Source organism: Sciurus vulgaris (genome assembly GCF_902686455.1).
Source record: "Sciurus vulgaris genome assembly, chromosome: X".
Lineage (NCBI taxonomy): Eukaryota > Metazoa > Chordata > Mammalia > Rodentia > Sciuridae > Sciurus > Sciurus vulgaris.
The window spans coordinates 111,836,927-111,851,826 of record NC_136471.1 but is presented as its reverse complement, the minus strand read 5'-3'; the positions used below and the strand labels follow the sequence as shown (position 1 = coordinate 111,851,826).

The 14,900-nt window shown below is 34.5% G+C and overlaps 1 protein-coding gene across 5 annotated transcripts in view; it reads right to left on the bottom strand.

Annotated features, from left to right (window-relative positions):
- Window positions 1–14,900, bottom strand: part of TAB3 (TGF-beta activated kinase 1 (MAP3K7) binding protein 3) — a 66,638-nt gene that overhangs the window by 44,848 nt on the left and 6,890 nt on the right. For 3 of the 5 annotated variants that reach the window (XR_013760987.1, XM_079122886.1, XM_079122884.1), the window contains exon 2: window positions 2,700–2,800. The exons of the other annotated variants lie outside the window; for them this stretch is intronic. The gene's annotated coding sequence lies outside the window, so the exon portion shown is untranslated. The remainder of the gene's footprint in view (window positions 1–2,699; window positions 2,801–14,900) is intronic. 5 annotated transcript variants of the gene reach the window in all.

The following is a 14,900-nucleotide window of genomic DNA, read 5'->3' as shown; positions in this document are numbered from 1 at the left end:
ATATATATACAATGGAATATTACTCAGCTATAAAGAATGATAAAATTATGGCATTTGCAGGCAAATGGATGAAATTGGAGAATATGTTAAGTGAGATAAGCCAATCTCAAAAATACAAAAGAGGAATGTTCTCACTGATAAGCGGATGATGACACTTAATGGGGGGTGGGAGTGGGACAAGAATGGAGGAAGGAGGGACTGTATAGAGGGAAAAGAGAAGTGGGAGGAGTGGGGGGAAGGAAAAAAAAATAATGGAATGAATGAAACATCATTACTCTATGTAAATTTATGAATATGCAAATGGTATGCTGTTACTCCATGTACAAAAAGAAACAACATGTATCCCATTTGTTTACAATAAAAATAAATTTAAAAAAAAAGAAAAAAAGGGAAACAACATAGTATTAAATAATTACATACATAGAAACAATATGTACTAATTCAAAATCCTTGTTTTCAGGCAGCTGCATATATACTAGATCATGATTAATATGTATTCCTACTCTGGGTTGCTTTGAGAAATATTTGGAATATGGTGAGGAATGATGTAAGTTGAGAAGTGAGGTGTGAGGTGTTGTATAAGAAAAACATTTACTACCTTTTCTGTTTATTTCTGAATAGATGGAAGTTGCAATCCCTGTAGATATGCAAACAAACAGCTTAACTCTACGTCATGAATTTTTGTGTGACTTTCTCTCAGTCTAGATGTGTTCATGTAGATCTCTCATGTACATATAGGAAGCACCTGTCTTCTAATATATCTAAGAAATCAAAAAAGTGAGTAATTGGTTTCATTAACTCAGAAACTTAAGTTCTGTGGGAATTTCCTAGTGGAAGTGTTTGAAAGATTAACAAAAATGCCATTTGATACCATTTATTTAACAACTGCTAACCTGATGATATTCCTGAATTCACTGTTCATTCATTTAATAAAATCTGAGCTGATACAACCATAGAAATGAAAAGTTGTACCCCCTTTGCATACAAATGAATCAAAATGCAATCTGTAAAAAGAAAAAAAAATTTTAAAGAAAACAATCTGAGCTGAGAAATATGGGAGGCCCATGCCCTAAAATGAGAGAAACACACTAGTAGTTATAGCAGAGTGGTGTTTATTTCTGTAAATACTCAAAAACAGAATTAGGGTAGGACAGACAGAAGGAGATCTGAGGAAAACTTCATGGAAGAGATGACATCTAAGCTGGATTACGAAGAGTAGGTTTTGTTTTCTGCTTTAATAAAAACAACAGAATTATAAAGCTGGAAGGAACTAATACATCATTCAATGCAGTGGTTCTCAACGCAGGGTAATTTTGTCCTATAAGAGACATTTGGCAATGTCTAGAGCCATTTGTGGTTGTCATACTGGGGGGCAGTACCATTGGCATCTGGTGGGGGAGGAGGTCAAGGATGCTCCTAAAACATCCCACAGTCCACAAGTAGTCCCTGTTGACAAAGAATTACCTGGCCCAAAATGTCAACAGTGCTGAAGCTGAGAAACCCTGAACCTAATCCCAATATAAACCTCTGGTTTATACAAGAAGAAAACTGAAGGCTAGAAAGGTTTGAAAACTTGCTAAAAAGACAAGATGACTGAACAGGCCACATAACATCTCATCCAGTGTGTAATTCACAACACACACCCATGTATGTTATACTAGGAAACAGAGTTTAAAAAAACAAGGCACATTTTCATAAGGTGGAAAAACAAACTAGAAATCAAAGCCTATATTCTTAGAGTTTCTTGATACCAATCTTCCAATAGCCCAAATCAAGAACTATAGTTACGATACCATTTTTAAAAAAAATTATGCCCTTATTTGTTTATAAAAACAGTGAATTTACCCTCTGTTCAATTTAGTTACTGAACATCAATTTCTTTATAGATGGACACAATACCTTTATTTTATTTATTTATTTTTATGTGGTGCTGAGGATCAAACCCAGTGCCTCACATGTGCTAGGCGAATGCTCCACCACTGAGCTGCAACCCCAGTCCTGAACATAAATTTGAGATATTAAAAAATTACAATAAGGACTAGGAAGTTGAGCCAGGCACAGTGGTGTATACCTGTAAATCCTTGCTACTTGGGAGGGTGAGGCAGGAGGATCACAAATTTGAGGTTAGCCTGGGCAACATAATAAGACAATGTTTGAAAATGAAAAGGGCTGGGGATGTAACTCAATGGTAGAGCAATTGCACAGCATGCATGATGTCCTGGATTCGACTTCTTGCACCACAAAAAAACAAAACAAAAAAACAAAAAGTAAAAAACTAGGAACGTGGAAAATCTGCACATACACATGTGCAGTTATTCTTGGTGGGAGGTAGCTATTTATTGGGGGATATCTTTCAAGATCCATCCACTCCAACCAATAGGGATCTGGTCCCTAGGCAGGATTAGCCCCTTTTATGCAAAACCAACTGCTAAAATTACCTTCCATTCTCTGGTGAAGTTTCTAATAGTGAATGAACTGTCAGAAGAACTTGTACCTCCCACTGCTGAAGAGCAAGTAGCAGCTGCTTAGCATCCTGATTTAAGGCCTATATCTACACAAATGAAATCACATGGACATTATCTTTTTTTCTTGCTCTTGAGTAAATGAAGAGTAGACTGGACAAGGGAGGGGTGTAAACATGCAACCTGCTAACAGTCACATACATTCGTTTTCAAAAAAGATATATGTACATTCCTTACCTCCAATTTTACAACTGATGAAGCTTCAACTAAGACACCTTGTTTAGTCTGACACGCTACAATTCACGGTGAAGACGTGAAGAAAAACTGAAGACACAGTCCTAAAAAAGGGAAGGCCAAAGAGATAAGACTCCAACTATGAAAAGTTTAAAAAAGAAAGCATGAGCAAGTAATACAGTGTACAAATAAAAAGGTCATAAAAATGCAAGCAGTCGTTTTCCTACATGAAATCTCAGTGAATGAAGTTTATGTTTAATCAATGCTAAGATAAAATTTTCCTGGCAGACTGAGCCACCCTGCTTCCCTCTCAGGCACCTCTAGTGCCTAAGGCAGAGCTCCAAATGGCAGAGGGCACAAAAAAGGTTTGCTGAAATTCTGCCTTCAGAGAAAGCTAGTAAGAGGAGCTTTAGTTACATCCCTGGCAAACCATCAGGGGTCCCTGCAGCTTCCCAAGATATACTAGTCATTAAAATTTAATGAGTTTGATTACAAAACTGTGCTGGAGCCCTTTTAGGGCCTTAGGTCTTTAAAATTTAAATGACTCCACAGTGAGACTGACTTAGGCTCTGGTAAAACTCAGGACTTTTTAAATTCCCACACTGCAAGCAAGAACCACACCCTCACTGCAAGCCAGCAGCAGTAAAGAAGGTATGCCATCTTTTCTTACTGTTTTTTTCTCTGCTACTCTATGCCTCCCCAGTAGAAGGATAGCTGCTCATTCAGGACTGGGAGAACCTCCCTATAATCCAACCCACTAAATCACTAATCTACCACACAGAAATGACTTTTAACTTCCTGAAGAATTAAAAAGTTAATTTACCATAATCATTAATAAACTAATACAGTTTTAGTTTTAAAAAAGGAAAGCAGAGTCTTCAGTTTTACAATTAAGGATTTTAATAACTTAAGAACTGACTAGATATTTCATGTTAACCAAAGAGCCCTAGTGAAAAAGGAAAAAAGTTCTTCCATCTAGAAAAATTTCAGCTAATAATGGCGGAAGTGAGCAAATTAGAACAATCATAATTTTGCCACCTTTCATTAGGTAATTCACCTACTCATAGTCAATAGATGATAGAAGCACTAAGTAAAAAGTTGACCTTCAATGAAAAGATTAAGCTGTCCACCTGAACACTCTCATAAATCATGGCAATACTTAAAGTAAAATGACCAGACATTACATGTCTCTGGATGTGACGTAATATGAAATGACAGCAAGTACTCGTATTTACTCCTCCAAAAAAGTATAATCTAAATGTAATTAAGCATATAGTTCTAATTACCAGCCCACATAAAATACAAAGGATAAAGGAACAAGTTAACACCCTTCCCAGGATGGACATCTGAGGATAAATAAGAGCAGAAGGGGTTGGTATCGTTTACAAGAGAATAAAGAAAGATTTAACTGAGGAAACTTGAACATGGACTAAAGTGTGATCTATGTTATTTAGGAATTATTATTAGATGTGTTGTATCTGATAAGGACATTGTAGTTTTGTAAAACATGTTTTGTTTTAGAGGCATATTAATTTAGAGGTGAAATTGTGTCTTAAATATGCTTTAAATTCTCAGCAAAAGTAAAGGAGTAAGGAGATGATGAAGCAAGTACAGTAAAATGTTGATAACTACAGCATCAGAAGTTCAATGAACTTTTTATTTGTGTATACTTGCAAATACTCACAAAATTAAAAAGTCAAAAATAGTCCTTTAAGGAGAAAAAAGTAGTATATTCAAAATAATTGCTAGAGATACAAAGCTAAGAGAGTTCTTCAGCCAGTTCAGAGGTAAAATCTTTAAAAAACCAACACCAGTTCATTTAAATATTTATTCAAAACTGCAATAAGTAACAAAGCAAGAAGTGTGAAGGCCATGCCCTGTCCTGAAACTTCTCTTGAGCTGGTGAAAAAGTGCACACTCCGGAATCCTGATGAGAAAATTCACAAAGGTAGAGTTGGATTCAGTAAAACAAGTTTTCTTAAGAAAAATAAAACAGACAAAAGAAAAGATGCAAGATTAAACAGTAAAAAAAGGGACAATACAAATGTCCTACATGAGGAAATTCAAAAGATTTTGGTATGAATCGTAGTTCTACCAACATTTCAAAGCAGGACAGATTTGTGAGCAGGAGCAGGGGGAATCTAATGAATGAACTTTCAAACAAAAGAATCCTTAGGGATAAAGGTCATAGTTCTCAAGAAAAAACGGAGTGGTACTAAATTTGAGGAAGAGGCCTTATACCCTAAAACATGTAGTAACTGAACACTGCATGATTGAATATGCTCCAAATTAAATAAGGGCATTTGACATTATAGGTCTAATGTAAGATAACTAATTGTTTGAGGCTGTCATTCAAGGGAGTAGCAAGAATGTTGAAAACAAGATGTGAGCAGCACTGAGAAGCAGAAGCACTTCAGAAGTGCAAGAGCACTGACACTACTGCTGGGAAAAGGTCTGAGGCAGGTCAGCTTTTGGCCCTAAGACTCAGAAGGACAAAGCAAACAAGATTTTGGTCATCAAGAATGATTGAAGAAGCAAAAAAGGAAGACTTACAGAAGGTATCTAGGAAGGGTGTTAGTAAAGAAGTATGAGATTAATCACACTTCTGTCACAAATGCATTAGAAAAAAAAAAAAGGCAACTTCGTTAGAACTGGAAAATGGAGGCATATCTGAAGAGAGGAAAGGGTACTACACAGGTAGGGATGAAAGAAGACAAGTGACAAAGCAAGCTTTCCAACAGGGCAGAGGTTGACAAATTCAGAGCCAGTGGGGCTATGTTCTAGAAATGGGGTGTGGTGGGGGACAGTGAGAATGGGATATGAAGGGATATTCTCCCAATTGTCTCTATCTTTAGGACATGACTCATGGGGTCATGATACATGGTTTACAGAAAGAAGAAAGCAGAGAATGATAAAACTGGGAGTCAGGGAGTGTCTGTGGGTCATTATAGCTGAAATAAAATGTGTAATAATAATAGACAAAGAACATATACAATTCTTCAGGTGTGGAACCATGGGCAAGATATTACACTCTCAGGCCCTGTGTCCTAATCTTTGCTTAAAACCACACCTAATTATCACATACTTACTTCAGAGATTGCTGTGGGAATCAATTTACACAGAAGGAAAAAGTTTATAATTGGTAATGTACCACATTTATTCATTAGGTTGAGAGCATTTACATGGCAGCAAATTTAAGAATCTCATCAGAACTGCCTCTTTCTTCTATTTTACAAGGACAGATGTATATTATACCCACATACAAGTACATTAAGAAGTTATAAGGGTAAAAGGGTAAATAGAAAAATATTCTTTTCAATGAGAGGGGAAAAAATTTAGTTGATATTATGCATACTAATTTCAATAGCAATTAAGAAATATTTCTTGGGGAAGGGAAAAAAATAACAATGAATCAAACATTACCCTATGTAAATTTATGATTTTTAATTTTAAAAAAGGGAAAAAAATGAAATATTTCTTATTATGAGAATCATCTTAGACCACTGTAACTGATACTTCAGTAAACTTATCCATTTGTCAAGGACTAAAAATTATTCAAGGTTACAGAGGCTCAAAATGTTGCTGTGTACTCACAAAATAATGTACTTATTACATTTATACAAATACACAAAATATGTAGCTTTTTAAAAATATTTTTATTAGTTATTGATGAACATTTATTTATATGCAGTCCTGAGAATCAAACCCCAAGCCTCACACATGCTAGGCAACTGATCTACCACTGAACCACAATCCCAGACCCAATATGTAGCTTTTTAATAAAAAATGTACCTAATTATACAAGTGAACACAACTATTTAAAACAAAGTTCATATGAAACTAGAGAACAAGTCTCAGGTCTTAGAAGAGTGACAAAGTCACTGACATTTGTAAGTAAATTCTGCCCAAAAAGAGCCAACAAGAAGCCTCCCTATTTTGGTTACAGAATATGAGGTAATTTGAATCAACCCTCCCATTGAGATAAGTAACAGAGTTGGACAAAATATAAGAAATGACTTTCTTCAAAGGGTCAAAGAATTAACAGGACAGTGCTTTCAGATTCATTAAAGGACTGGAATTCAAAAAGGTAAGCTCAGCAATCTAAAAGACGAAGTCAGAGGTTTAACTGTCTCTGATAGTTTGGCTCTGGAATGTCCCCAAAAGCTCATGTGTTGAACAATTATTTGGTCTCCAATGCAACAATGTCCAGAGGTGGGTGTTTTGGGAAGTGAGTAGATCAAGAGAGCTCTGACCACATCTATGGATTAACACATTGATAGCTGAATGGACAAGTAGGAAATGATGGAAACCATAGGCATGTGGGGTGTGGTTGGAGGAAGTAGGTCATTGGGAGTGTGTCAATGGGGATAAAACTTATTCTTGGCCCCGCCCCCAACGTCATACGTTGACAGTTTTCTCTTCCATCCTGTTCCGCTGTAATGTTCTGCCTCATCTCAGGCCCAGAGCAATGGAACAGAATGACCATGGAAACCTCTCAAACTGTGAATCAAAATAAATCTTTCCTCCTTTAAGTTGTTCTTGTCAGGTATTTTAGTCACAGCAATGAAAAGCTGACCAGCACAGATAGCCTGATAGATCAGAGGAAAAAGCCTCTTCCATCTTCAGGTTGGAACCCTTGAAGGGCTTAGAAATAAGGGTAAACCAAAAATTAATCAGTCCATACACTGAATGTAATATGATTGTAGTCATCTGGTTGACCAAAGAAAATCTCAAAAGTTGTGATTTGATTAAGTAATCCTGGGATCTCTCAAGCAGATGAAAACACACACACACACACACACACACACACACACACACACACAATCCTTTCTGAAATATATTGTCTCAAGTGATTTCTCAAATAAATAAAATTGCATATACAATGCCCAGCATACAATTAGAACATGAAGAGACAAGTTAAGATGACTGAAAGCCAAAGGAAAAAAACAATAAAAACAGAATCACAGGGACTCCAAGTATTGGAATTATCAGGCATTGATTTCAAATTATACTTATTATATTGAAGATAATCAAAACATAAAAACCTCAGTAACAAACTAGAAACCATAAAAAGTGACAAAATACAGTTGTGTCACTTGATAGGCATACATTTTGAGACATGCACCATTGTGCAAATATTACATAGGGTACAAAGTAGGCTGGTTACAACATCACTAGGCAATATACTCTTAAGGGCCCTCCATCTTATGCGTGGTCAATCATTGGTGGAAATGCTATACAGCATATGACTGTGGATCTTAAAATGAAGAGAGTAATTGTTACTAAAAAAAATGCAAAAATTAAAATTAATTCAAGGAACAGATTTAACAGCTGACACAGTTAAGACAATGAACCAAAAGACAGATTGAAGAAGGGCTCAGAATGACAAGAGAGGGATGTAAGAAACACTAGGATTCAGTGAGATGGTCCCATATCCAATAGTTAATTGGAATCCCAGAAGGAAAAGAGAATGGGGCAGAAGCAATATTTGCATATATGAATATTTTCCAAAAATGATGAAAGGCGCCAAACCACAGACTTAACAATCTCAATGAATTCCTAGCTGAAAAATCAAAAAAGGAAAATTTAAATGCATCCTTAGAAGGTAAAAGACTACTTTCAAAGATACAACAGGTAGACTGACAGCTTAGTTTTCAACAACAAAAATGGAAGCTGTAAGAGGAACAAAAAGAAAATAATTGCCAATCTAGTATTCCACTACAGAGAAAATATACTTCAAGATTGAAATTGAAATACATCTCAAATAAAAACAGAGTTAACATTCAGTGAATCCTCACTAAGAAATCATAGTACAAAAGAAAACTGACCCAAGAAGAGAGTGTCACAAATGCAGAAAGGAATGAAGAACCACGAAGGTATAAATGAGCATGTAAAAAATCTAAAGGAACACTGATTATACAAAAATGTCTTGTGGTATTTAAAATATATAGAGAAATAAATACAGGTAAAAAACAACATGTATGTCTGGAGGTAGGTAAATGGAACTAAGGTTTTAATGTACTTGCTTCAACCAGGAGGAAGATCAAGGTACCTCTTAACACTAGACTTTGATACATGCTGGACTAGTTATTCCAGGGTTAAAAAAAGAATAATTATGAAGAAGAAAAAGAAAATAATGACAATGAAGAAGAAGACTGTAATTCTATGATAATCACACGCAAAAAGAGAATAAAAATATCTGAGCTTTAAATAAAGGGAAAAAATATAAAAATCAAAGGAAGAAAAAAGGAACTAGCAGAGCTAGAGGAATAAAAATGCTCTACTTAGTTCCCAAATACCAGTATTTATATTAAATTTAAAGAGATTGATTGTTACAAAAAGAGAATGATTATCACACTAGATTAACAAAAAAAAATCTACAAATGTATATCCTATTTTCAAGAAACCCATCTGAAACCTAAGAACACAGAAAGGTTAAAATAGAAAAATATGTATCATGTAAACAGCCACAATTAAGATGGAATAACTATACCAGTTTCAGATAAAATAGATATCAAAGAAAAAGCATCATTAAAGAGTCACTCCATAATGATAAAATGCTTAATTCACCAGAACAAACTAAATTTGCATGCACATGATAAATGGCCTCCAATTACATATAAAGCAAAAGTTCAAAAATTACTAGAGGAAATACACATGCATCAGTGTCACATTGGAAGATTTTAAGATATCACTCTCAGTAGTTAAAAGAATAAGCAGACTAAAAAATCAGTAGGGAATGAGATCAGTGGTCATCCTTATACTCTATAAGGTTGTATCTAAAAACTGCAGAATATATGCTTTTCAAGTGCTTATATATTTATAAAAACTGACCACTTGCTGAGACAAAAGCCTGCCTCAAGAAATTTTAAGACTGCAATCACTCAAAGGAGTTCTCTAAAATGTGATATAGCCACAAACCAACTACCAAAAATACACAGAAAATTCTCTTAAAATTAAGGTACACTTTTGAATAACTCATAGATCAAAGAAACTAGGGTGGAAATTAGAAAGTAATATGAAATTAATAATGAAAATGTTACATATCAAAAATCATGAGATGCTGGTAAAGCTATACTTGAAAGTGAAATGTGGTTTTAAATGTGTCAGGAAGGGGCCTGGGGAGATAGCTCAGTCAGTAGAGTGCTTGCCTTGCAAGCACAAGGCCCTGGGTTCGATCCCCAGCACTGAAAAAAAATGTGTCAGGAAGGAAACAGGATGCAAACTAATACCTAACTACCCATCTCCATTAGGTAGGGAGAAGGATAAAAGAAAGCAAAAAATCCCTAAAGAAGTAAAAGGAAAATAAATATAAAAACAGATCTTAACAAGGTAGAAAAACACTGATATAGAAGAATCAACAATGTTGAAAGTTAGTTCTTGGGGAAAACCATTTTAACTGCTAAACCTGTAGTGAAATTATTCATTAAAAACAGAAGGATCTGGGCAGTGGCACACACCTGTAATCCTAGTGGCTCAGGATACTGAGGCAGGAGGACTGCAAGTTCAAAGCCAGTCTCAGCAACTTAGCAAGGCCCTGAGCAAATTAGCAAGATCCTGTCTCAAAATTTTTAAAAAATGCGTATATCCAGTATCAAGAATTTAAAAAGTACCAAAAGAAATGAAAACAAATGTCTAGACAAAAATATGTACACAAATGTTCATTGCAGCATTATACATAATTGTTCAAAAGGGAAACAACCCAAATGTTCATCACTGATGAACAATGTGGTATATGCATACAACGAAATATTTGGCAATAAAAAACAAATGAAGTATTGACACCTACTACAACATAGGTGAACCTAGAAAACACTATGCTAAGTGGAAGCATCTAGTTTTTTGCATGATACCATTCATATGAAATTTCATAAGAGGCCAATCTACAGAGATAAAGATTTGTGATTACCTAACACTGAAGGGAAGGAGAGAAAATCAGAATGACTACTAACAGGTGCCGAAATTCTTTTTGAGATGATGAAAGTATTATAAAATTGATTGTGGTGACAGCTGTTAAACTTTGAAAATAATAAAAACTAATAACTGTACACTTTATTTATTTTTGGTACCAGAGATTGAAGCCAGGGGCACTCAACAACTGAGCCACACCTCCAGCTTTTTTTAATGTATTTTATTTAGAGATGGTCTTGCTGAGTTGCTTAGTGCCTCACAAAGTTGCAAGGTTGGTTTTGAACTTGAGATCCTCCTGTCTCAGCCTCCCAAGTGGCTGGGATTACAGACATACAACACTGCGCCTGGCTATAAAACAAATCTTCCAGAGAATGAAATAAACAAGTATTTCCTTAATTCATTTTACAAGGCTATCAAAATATGACAAGGACAGCATAAGAAAACAAAACTAAAAGTCAATCTCATTCATGGACAAAGATCCAAAATTCCAAAGTAAAATTAAATAAAATGTGATATTGACCAAAGTGGGTCTATTTCTAGAATGCAAAGCTGATTTAGTAATAGGAAATCAATCAATGTAATTTAAGTTGAGGAAAAAAATCATCTGGTTATTTCAACATTAGGAAAGCATCTGTTAAAATCCAATATCCACTCATGATATAAGCTCTTAGCAAAGTAAAAACAGAATGAACTTCCTTAATCTTATAATGTCTGGGGAAAAAATTAAAGCAAACAACATACTTAGTGGAAAAATGCTAGCAGTTTTCCTTTGAGAAAGGGAACAAGACAATGATACCCACTCATACCACTTCTACTAGTATTACATCAAAGTACTTAGCCAGCACTCTAAGAATCAAATAAAAGAATAATTAGAAAGGAAAACTTTCTTAACTTGCAGATCAAAAGATTGAATACACAGCAAAGATTCTAAAGACAAACATAAGTAGTAAAAGTTTAGTCAACATAAAAATATAAACATTTATAACATCAAAAATACCACATATCTAGAAATAAAACTTTCAAAAGTTGTGAAAAATTTCCTGGAGAAAATTGTAAGCATTATTGAGAAAAATTAAGAAGGACCTAAACAAATGGAGCTGTGTATCATGTTTAAGAAGTAGAAAACAATACTATAAATATTATTTCTCCTTCAATTACTCTATGGATTCCATGCAATTCCAATCAAAACCACAGACTATGGGGTGCAGGGGCGGGGGTGGATGACAAGATGATGCTAAAATTCATATAAAGGTACAAAGGGTCAAGAGTAGCCAAGATGTTCTCAAAAAGGACAAGGTGGAATAACTTGTTATACTGACTTATATTAAGACTTATTATAAGCTTTAATAAATAAGACAATGGGGTATCAGAACAAGGACAGACAGACCAATGGAACAAAACCGAGAGCAAAGAAAGAAAACCAAATACATGTGGATATTCAATTCCTCACAACAATAGGGAAAGGACAGTGCATTGGGACAATGCTATCCTGGGACAACAAGCTATCCTTATGGGGGAAAAACAGTATTGTCCCCTACCTAACAGGATACATAAAAATCAGTTTCAGGTAGATACTAGATCTGTATGCAAAAGCCCAAACCATAAAGCTTCTGGAAAGTGAGAAAATATCCTCAACACCATGGGATAAGGAGATACTTTAAACTGAACCTGATACCTGGTTTAAACACAAAGGAAATTATTAATTACACTGAAAATGAGGACTTCAGATTATAAAGACACATTAAAAATGAAAAAGCATGCAACACAATGGGAGAATATATTTGCAACCAGCAAGGGCTCATTTCCAGTTTATAATAAAGAACTCCTATAAATCAGCAAAAAAGGCAAGGAGTACGTGGCACATTTTCTTAAATTCTACCCCTAATGGTTATTAAGGCACAAGCCTCTACCTGGAAAATTTAACTATAAATACTGACACACACTCTGAGATTTACTGAGTAAAAACTTTTAACTATATATTCACATTTTTAAAAACTTTTCAAATGCTGTAACTTCAATAAACAAGTTCTCCCATTCCTTCTCCAATCTGAACACTAAGAGAAATAATTATCATTGAAAAGTCTAGTTAAGAAATCTTTATCTACTCTAAGGTCACAAAGACATTCTCTTAAAAACTGTGAGCTACTGCAACAACATCCATCAACAATATATACAGTGAAATATCTGCACATGGAATAGTATACAGCAATGAGAATGAATACAACTACAAGCAATACAGATCTCATTCACAATTCTGCACAAAAGAAGTTAGACACAAAAGAGTACAGTAGGATTCCATTTATATAAAGTATAAAAGTAGGTAAAACTAATCTAAAAGTAGTCAAGAAAATGGCTAAGGGTAGGATGGCAAGCAGGATTTCTAAGTTGCTGATGACATTTATTTCTTGATCTAAGTGCTGATACAAAAATGTGCTTAGCTGGTGAAAATTCTCTTTGTTCACTACTGATATTGTGTACTTTCTGCATATTAAACTTCAGTAAAAACTTTTCTGGTTCTTTTAAGTATGAGGGAGTATATTTTTTCTTCAAATTTGTTCAGGGAATACATAGCAAAAAAAGTTTCAAGTCCACTGCTTCAAGTTATAGCACAAAAATCAAAGGACAAAAATTTTAAAAGCAATATGCTAATTATCGAAAACCATTTATTTTAGAGGTATCAAACCAACTAGTAACTCTAAAATTTATATGTTGACGTGGAACTACTTAACTCCAATAGGAAAAACTGACTTAAAGCTAGATTTCGTGAAGAGTATTGATTAATAAAGATCTAAGACAAGCAACTTGATCTTGTAGATTTTTGTTAAACAGACCAGTTTTTAAATCTTATAAATTAACTAATAAATAGATTGACACATCCAGACTAACCCCCTAGTTTTACAACTGAAAAACCAAGATCCTTTGAAGTTGGATGTTTTGTCCCAGATCATAAAAAGTTCTGAATAAGTATAGACGATTGAAGTTATTTAATTAATTTCACCCCCTCCCAATTTTCTAAGTCCTGGGGGATTTCCAGCCACCAAGAAAGTTTATTTACTGGCAGTGTCACTCAATACAAACCATATTCAAGTGAAACATTTTCATCCAAACAACTCAAAATGAATTTCTTTGCCACCCATGACTAATGGCCAAAAGTTATTTCTGTGGCAAAAAAGATAAGACTTTCTAAAAGTGAAGTTCATGATGTGCAGCCTAACAGATAACTTTCTGTTACACAAGTGATGATTCTGACATCAAATTTAAGTCATGAGCAATAATTTAGAATAACAAGGGTACCTACTGCATACAGTAGTTCCGAAAAAGACCCTAAAAAATCAATCATGGTCACAAACTGAAACCAAGGATTTTCTAAAAGTTCATACAAACACACAAATGTACTAAGTTACTGACATTATCTCAAAACCAATTTCTTAATCAATCATAACTGAGTCCTAAAAAATTAAATTCTTCAATTCATCCCAATTCACTTGTACATATAAAATAAGAAGTACACTTAACATTTAAAAAATGATGTGCCATTTTGAAACTGAATCCATCAAAAGTGAACAGTACATAAAATAACACATTTTGTGCTGTGAAAACATAGTTTTAAATTATAAAAATGCTTTAGCCTCAACCCAAACCCTATAGGGTTCTTTCTACTATCATGGCACTCCTTTAATTTCAAACCACTAAGTTCAGTACCAAGATTAATCACTGTTCTTGTCATCCCTAAAGGAAACACCTGGTCTTTGAGAACCTGAGGAAAATTGAAAAGTAAATCAGAAAATCATTTTATAGTCACAGATATTTATTTCACCAAAAAACTGGAGATTTCAGTCAGGCATGTTGGCTCACACCCATAAGCCCAGCTACTGGGGAGGCTGAAGGAGGAGGACTGCAAGCTTAAATTTATTGCCAGAGTACATGGCAAATTTGGACTGTCTCTGCAAACTTAGTGTAAGTCAAAAATTATTCCAAAGTAAAAAAATGTAAAAAATATATATATTTAAAAAGAAATAACTGAACCTGGCATACTCATAATCCCAGCTACTTGGGAGGCTGAGGCAGGAAGATCAGAAGGTTGAGATCAGCCTGAGCAATTTAGCAAGAACTTGTCTCAAAATTTAAAAAAAGAAAAGAAAAAAACAGAAAAGTTACTCATGTAGCTCAGTGGCATAGTGCTTGCCTAGCATACATGAGGTCCTGGGTTTATCTCCAGTAAGCAAAAAAAAAAAAAAAAAAAAAAAAAAAAGAAGAAGAAGAAAAAGAAAAAGAAAGAAAAAATGACTTAGC